Below are 8748 nucleotides of genomic sequence, written 5' to 3' on the forward strand. Positions count from 1 at the left end.
CTTTTTAATTAGGAACCTGGTCCAGAATTTTCTGGATGACTCTTCGGGCTGTTGGACTATATGGCTGAGGTCATCAGTGTCCGGAGGTCGGATATAAATGCCTTGGAAGTTGTCTCTAATGGCGTCTTCCAAGTCTTCCCAGTTTCCAATAGAGTTCTCTGGGAGGCTATTTAACCAGTGCCGAGCTGGTCCCTTAAGCTTTAGGGGGAGGTATTTGATGGCATGTAGATTGTCGCCGCGAGCCATGTGAATGTGGAGAAGAAAATCTTCAATCCATACTACAGGATCTGTTGTACCGTCATATGATTCGATGTTCACGGGTTTAAACCCTTCTGGGAACTGGTGCTCCATTACCTCATCGGTGAAGCATAGGGGGTGTGCGGTGCCTCTGTATCGGGCCGTATTGCGACGTAGTTCAGATGAAGTCCGAATGCGGTTTTCAGCCCGGGTGAGGTTGTGCTTGTTGCGCCAGGCCAGATGGTCGTCTTCCCGTGCTGGAGCACGGCCCCGTGATCCGTAGATTGATCTGGTCTGACCGGCTCCATTATCCAGGTCCTGTTGTAGGTCATAGGTGTATCCCAGAGCCGCTGTTCCCCTACCTTTATGGCGAGGTGGTATGGGCTGGTGTTCAGCTTGTGTTGCCGCTCTGTCCTGGCCACGTGGTGGTTGGTCAGGTTTGTGAGTAACGCCACACGTTGGCGGTATGAGCTCTAGGGCCTCATCGTCAGATCGGGTTAGCAGCTTGCGTTTCGGGTAGCTCTTTGTTGGGCGTTCGAGGCCATATTCCTCGGCTGCCAGGACGTTAGTCCATCTGTCGTTGAGAAAATCCCAATTAGCCTGAAGCTGTTGCTGCTTCTTTTTCAGGCTTCTTGTAGTGGCAATTAGCCGGCGCTTAAAGTGCTCTTGTTCAAGGGGTTCCCCCATCACGATAAAATCTTCATTGTCGAGGCTCGTATCCTCTTCAAAGTTGAGTAGGTAGTTACTATCCTCCGAGTCCTCATTCCTGACAAGATCATCGGGGTTTACTTTCCTATCCTCCCAATCACACTGTTCGGATGTTGGCTCTACAGGGGCTTCAGGGTCTTCGGCATTCTCCGGAGTATTATTGTCTTCGGTGCCGCTATTGCCTTCTTTGTCGCGACGCGATTTTGAGCGACGCCGCTGACATCGACGCTTCGGAGGGGCTTCGGTAGGCTTATCCTCAACCGGATCCTTCTTGCCGTCATCGCCATCTTCTTTGGGTGTGTCCACCATGTACACGTCGTATGTGGAGGTGGCCGTCCATCGTTCGGTAAATGGAGGGTTTTGGCCTTGTTCGTCTCCGGCATCGTCGTCCATACTGTCGATGTCTCCAGAGGCATAGTCCAACATGTCGGTTAGATCTTCGACAGTGGCTATGAAGTGGGTGGTGGGTGGGACATAAAATTCCCCGCTCTCAGCCCCTAGTCTGGGCTGGGCATAGTTCGGAAGCGATCCTTCCGTTATGGCAAGTGATTGCATTAAGTCCAGAGCCTCGTTTAAAGGCGAGGGTTGGACAGAGAAATGAGAGTCTGTGGGGCTGTTCGAAGTTGGAGCCTCCTGGCGGCGCCCGATTGACACAGACCTCGACAATTCGGACTTAGGGTCTGGCGCGGTATCTGATGCTTAAGTGACAAGAGGAGTTCGGTTCGTCTTCGGGTTAGCCGATGAAGCCGTCCCCTCCGGATCTCCGGTAACAAGTTCCATAATTGCAGAGAGTCCGGTGAGCTCTGAACTCCCGTCTTCGGACTTGATAGCCTGCTCTAGATCTAAGGCCAGAGCAGTGATTTGGGCCGCGAACCCTTCGAAGATCAAATCTCCTAGGATATCGTCGACATAGTTTAGGTTCTCGTAACTGGTCTGATGGCCCGAGCGTAGCTATCGATTTGCTCGAGGTGGCCAATCGAGATGGCACGCAGCGCGAAGCCGCCGAATACGAAAATTTGGCTTGGGGGAAAAAGCTCCACCGAAACAGCATCATTGTGGATGATCGAACGAGCCATCGAATCCTTTGTCGACAGCACAGAGGAACTCTCAATGAAAGCACCAATGTCTGTGTCAAAACCAGAAGATCTCGGGTAGGGGGTCCCGAACTGTGCTTCTAAGGATCGAAGGTAACAGGAGGCAGGGGACAAGATGTTTGCCCTGGTTCGGGCCCTCTTGATGGAGGTAATACCCTACTTCCTACTTGATTGACTTTGATGAGTATAGGGGTGACAAGAGTTGATCTACCACGAGATCATAATGGCTAAACCCTAGATGTCTAGCCTGTATGATTATGACTGCCTCTAAGGACTAAACCCTCCGGTTTATATAGACACTGGAGGGGACTAGGGTTGTACAGAGTCGGTTTACAGAGAATGGAATCTTCATATACGAACGCCAAGCTTGCCTTCCACGCCAAGGAGATTCCCATTCGAACACGGGGGGAAGCCTTCAATCTTGTATCTTCATGGCCCACCAGTCCGACCCACGTCGGATAGCCCGGACGCTCGGGGACCCCCTAATCCAGGACTCCCTCAAGTTGAACCCCATTTCTTTGCATGACCTGTCTTTGACGTAGTAAATAGTTGAAACCCACTAGCATGAGTAGGAGTTGCTTGATCCATGATGTGCCTACTCATTCATGCTTGTTTGTCATGCCTACTCTTGCTTAGAGTTGTGTCAGGTCTGATTCATCAGGGATGAATTGGAATGTTGTGAACATGTCCTACTGTTGAGAGCTAAGTGTGTGAACACGATTTGGCAAAGGTAGCGGTGAGAGGCCATGTAGGAGTACATGGTAGGTTGTCTCATTGAAACCATCCTTAGGAACTGAGTTCTGTGTTTGTGCTCCAAGACATTTACTACCAAGCTTTGGGTTCCGGTAACTCGGCCACTCTCGGCTTATTAATCACCTTGATCTCTGTCCAGGAGTTGCAACTAGTTTCTGGTGTTTGTAGGTTGTGTTAGTAGTCTACCAAGTGGCACCCGACCAGGTGGGCTTGGGAAAGACTAGGCACAGTGGCATGGTGTACCAAGTGGCACCTGAATGATGGGCTTGGAAACCCTGCTCATATCGTTTGGGGCTGTGATGGTAACTTTGGTCGGACTTCCTTTGCGGGTTCAACCTCGGATAGGCGATAAACCTGGACTAGAGACTTGTGTGGTTAGTCGTGTCGTAGCCGACACCCTCACTGGGCATCCGCTTGAAGGTTGCCAAGTACATGCCGTGTACACGACGATAAGTGGTGAGAGCGTGTGTGAAGAAGTACAGCCCTGCAGGATAATATGATCTATTCAAATAGCCGCGTCCGCGGTAATGTACTACTGGGTTGCTTATGCAGTTCATAGACAAGTGAAAGTGGATACTCTAAAATGCGCAAGATAAGCGTTATTTCTATGGATGGCCTTCTCGTAGGGAGACGGGAGAGAATCCATAGTGGTGTATTATTATGGTGGATATGTGTACTCGTGTGTGCCACCTCAAAGAAGTTACTTGCAATCATAATTCAAGATAGCCACTGAGTCAAAGCTAGCTTGCCGCAGTTAAACTCCACCACCCCTTTGTTGATACTGATCCATATGTAGATAGTTTTGATGTAAGTCTTGTTGGGTACATTTCTACTCATGTTTGCTTAATTTATGTTTTGCAGAGGAGACTTCGGTCTCACTAGTAGTTCTGCGTGGACTTCGACGTTCAGCTTGTTACCTCAGCTACAATCTTGTACCCTTGGGAGTGTCTTGTAGATAGTCAGGCCTCTCAGCCTTTTTCATTTGTAGTTGTTTGTAGACATGTTTATGCTTCCGCCTGTGCTTCTTACTTGTATGACCTGGATGTTGGGTCATGAGACCAATGCTTGTAATATATGGCTCCTCGGAGCCTATTGAATGAATACTTTGGGTCGTAGAGTTTTGTTGTGATGCCATGTTGTAATTGCACATATCGAGCATATTGTGTGTATGCTTTTGAAATGCTTGGTATGTGTGGGATCCGACAACCTAGTTGTTTATTCTTGGTAGCCTCTCTTATGGGGAAATGTCTCCTAGTGCTTCCACTGTGCCATGGTATCTTGCTACTACTGCGGAACACATGGGATGATTGTCATGTGTCCATCTTTTCTCCATTGTTTGTCCCTTCGGGGAATGTCACGCAGTGCTTACCGGAGTCCTGATAGCTTGCAACAGCCCGGATTCACTCGTTGCTAACCGACACGTGCATTGCTGGGTCATGTATGCATGTCCCTGTAAGTTAGTGCCACCTTTGGTTTATGAGTAGTCATGTCGGCCCGGGTCCTCTGTCATATGGATGCTAGCGACACCATCATATACGTGAGCCAAAAGGCGCAAATGGTCCTGGACCAGGTAAGGCGGCACCCGTGGGGATACCATGCATGAGGCCGCAAAGTGATATGATGAGTTACATGCTAGATCGGTGTGACTTAGGACCGGGTTCCTGACATTGAATACCTGACATGAACTAATAATAATCTTGATCATCTATATATGCTTTGGGATCAATAAATGCATTATCATCATCACTATCATGAATGACGTGCTCATCGGGTTCATCGGCATCAACATGTGGAAGGCTACCTTTATGTAATCGGTCAAGCATTGACAGGCCATCCGCAACAGTAACCTCTTCTTTTTCTAGCTCTTCTTGTTCCGGCTATGGGGTGAAGTCAGATTCACTGTCGTTATCTACTTCAATGTTCTGGGGTGAAGTAGAGTAGTTCTTGAAATTTTTTTGGAAATACATATTTCTTGGAATAATTCTCCTTCATATGTGTCTGGGTTAATGTGAGGTTCATAATCCTCTTCGTTTGGGGGAGGTGGTCTAACACGTGGCAGCACTTCATAAACGACATCCCAACCATTCAGATTTGGATTAGTTTGGCAGGCCGACGGTAGATAGAAAACGTGAGTCACTCGTAGACATCGGGAACATCTAAATGGGTGCTTTGTTTGATTTGGACTAGCCCTATATGTTCATGAGTCCTTCTACTCTCCCTCGGCTGGAACCAATAACATTTAAAGACTACGATGTTCGGTGGGTTTTCACCATAGACTAGAAGTTCATAAATTGCTTCAACTCTCTCATAATACTCGGTACATCCTTCGTCGATAGCAGAGACACAACAATCTGTAGACTTTCGGTTGGCCATAGATAGCTCTTTGCCGAATGTATGAAAGCTATACCCGTTGATGTCGTTTTTTGTCAAATGAATGAACCTTATAGTCGAAACCATTAACGACTTGTCTCAATTTGGTGTCCATAGACTCTGAATTAGCCTACAATTTTAATACGAAAGGATTGTTGCATTACTGCAAATTACATGAAGAAATGAAATGGTCTAATGGAAATTACTGTTTGTTTGAACCAAGAGATGAAATTGTGAAAGCCGCCTCCATGCTTTGCCAGAAGCTCATACTCTTCGATGGATTCTTTTTTGATCACTGCTCCATCTGAGAATTTGGTGATGTATCATCTGTATCCAATATTCGGGAATAAGAGAACTTCAAAGGAATTAAAAGTTGTGAAACAATGTACCGAGAACTTACTCGGTGTACGGCAATAATTCTGTTAGGTTGTTGAAGATATACAACGAAATGGTCCGCCATTCTTCGACATCCAACGATATTGGTTTCGAAGCACCGGCTGGCGCGAGCTTCCCTTTGAATAGGATGAGGTTGGATCCACCTATTTTAGGGTCGCCAGCATTGTACCGAGGCTTCGGATTATGGAAATGAGGATTTTTGGCTTCGTAGTGTGCTGTCACGAAGTTCGCCGCCTCCTTAGTAATGAATGCCTTGTCCATCGATGCTTCAATTCTACGTTTATTTTTACATTTTGCTCGAAGCATCTTCTGCATCCTCTCAGTTGCTCAGCACCAACGATTTTGTACGGGTCCCCCAATCTTGCCTCTGCCGGGAGATGCAAAATCAAATGCTGCATTGGATTAAAGAAGCCCAGCGGAAAGATCTTCTCTAACTTGTAGATCAACTTTGGCGCCAACTCTTCCATTTCTTCTAGCATGCCAAGCAATATTTCTTTCGCACAAAGAACACAGAAGAAATAGCTCAGCTCTGCCAGTACTAGCCATTCATGCTCAGGGATGAAGCCATGCAACATTACCGGCATTACCCACTCAATCCATATGTGCCAATCATGACTCTTGAGACCAAATATTTTCAATTTTTCAAGAATCGCTCCCATCTTTAGATTTGCTGCATACCCATCGTGGAACATCAACTGCATTTTCACCCACAAGATAATTTCCCTCTTAGCTGGCCTTCCAAGATTGAACCATGCCTTGGCTTCGTCCAATTCTGCTTTCCTTTCGGTTCTTGCATATTTTGTAACGGTCTATCACATAGTTCCTCCTGATCGACTCTAGCCTTAGTATTATCCTTTGACTTCCCCTCTATGCCGAAAAATGTACCAAAAAGGGCCTCGGCGATATTCTTTTCAGTGTGCATCACGTTGATGTTGTGTGAGCAAAGGAGGTCTTCGAAGTAAGGAAAATCCCACAAGCATGTCTTGTGAGTCCAGGCGTGTTCCGAATTATACCCCTTGAAGTTCCATGGACGCTCTGGATCTGGCTCAAGAGCGTTTAACTAATCCAGGGTCTCTTGGCCTGTCAATGCAGGTGGTGAAGAGTTTTTCACTACTCTACCTTTGATGAAGTTCTTATTGTCTTTCTTGAACATATGGCAAGGATCCATGCACTGTCTATGCAAGTTGAAGCAAGAAAACTTGCGACCCGCCTGCAGCCAATGGAACTGAAGAGCTTCCTTGCATGTGGGGCACAGGAACCTTCCATGCACACACCAGCCAACGAATAGCGCATATGCCGGCAAGTCATGCATCGAGTACATGTACCAGACATGCATTATGAAGTTCTATTTGCTAGCGGCGTTGTATGTCTTGAACCCATTATCCCAAGCTTCTTGCAATTCATCCTTAAGTGGATGCAAGTACAAATTCATATTCTCCCCGGATAGTTGGGCCCTGGAATTATCAAAGTTAGGAAAATGTTCTTTCTTTGCATAATCTATCCCCCCGGGGGGGGGGATTGTGTGGAATGAAAAATATGGGCCAACAACTATATTGGGTTTTCGTTAGAGCAAACACATTGAACCCATCCGTGTTGATGGCGACTCGAGGATGCCTTGGATCTGCCACCTTTTGCTCATATAATGCATCGAAGTGCTTCCATGCAGAACCGTCCGATATGGGTACCATCATCAGATCCCCATCTGCATCTAGTTTGGTTCTTTTGCCCATTGTGTGCCATGTCATCTGTCTGGCCATCTCTTCGACCATGAAAAGATGTTGAAGTCTTGGTACGATTGTCATATACCGAAGAACATTAACAGGGATTTTGGTATGCATCTTCTCACCCATACTGTTGTCTACCACAACATACCTGGAAGACATGCAAATGGGACAATAGTTCAAGTACGCATACTCAACCCTAAATAAGGCACATCCTTTCTCACATGCATGTATCTTCTCATATGGCATCTTAAGTGCACGAAGGATTGTGTCCAACTGGTACAGGTTTGCAGGCATTACATGTCCTTTGGGTAGAAAGCGTCCAATGACTGTCATCATCGCGTCGTAGCATTCTTTGCCCAAGTTGAATTGAGTCTTTAGAGCCATTACTTGTGAGATGGCATCCAGCTGACAAAGCTTAGTGTGCTCGTGGAGATGACGTTTTGAAGACTCCAATGTTTCATTGAAGGCCTTTGCAGATTCCTCCATCTCATCGTCCGAATCCCGAGCATCATCAAAGTCTTACACCATGTGTTCCATCCCGGTACCATGCTCATCGGTTCGATGATGAACCACCTCAGGTCTGGCACGTTGGGCAGACTCACCATGAAATGTCCACACCGTATAATTGGGTGTTAAACCACCATTTTGCTGGTGTTTGCCCATTTCATCCTCTGTCCTCTTGTGCCAATTGTCGCACCGGATATAGGGGCACCAGGTTTTCCGCTGGCCATGTGCAAATGCGGCTCTCACAAAGCCCTTGGTTTTTATTAACCATTCATTGGTCATGTCTTTCTGACTAGTGTGACCGGTGTACATCCACGCACGATCACTCATCTTGCCTAGCTACTGGACACATAAGAAATATATATATAGTTCAACATGTATATATTCATCAGTTAATCTAGTTTGTCAATTTTATTACATCCATGCAACCTACACTCTAGTAGGTAAAGATAGGTCCTAATCCCACCCGAGTATGTGTAGATTGGGTTTGTCTTCCCATGCTCTGCTCCGGATCCGATGCAAAATTTCAGAAGCACCTCCCCGCTGTTCTCATGATACACGTCTTTGCAATAAACAGAGAGGATGTGTACCCGGAGAACAATAGGGAGGCACTGACGAAATTTATGCATCGGATATGGAGCAGAGCATCGGGTTGTCCATGGATAACGTTGGACAATTCGAAAGAATCATGGTTATAAATATGCAAATGCATGTATATTTATAACTATAACCCTTTCGGATGGGAGACACATACTGGTCACGCATACTGATGATTGAAGTCTCCTATAGCTAGCAAGTTTCATCTGCACAAAGACGGAAACAGAGAAAATAATGAAGGGGGGATCAGGAGATGTCATTTGTGCTCACCCATGAACGCAGGGGCAGAGCTCATCAAACACCAGACCCTCGCAGCGACGGAACAACTCCACATTTAAATCCAAAGATGAGTAACACAACATTAT

Source organism: Triticum urartu, chromosome 4 (genome assembly GCF_003073215.2).
Source record: "Triticum urartu cultivar G1812 chromosome 4, Tu2.1, whole genome shotgun sequence".
Lineage (NCBI taxonomy): Eukaryota > Viridiplantae > Streptophyta > Magnoliopsida > Poales > Poaceae > Triticum > Triticum urartu.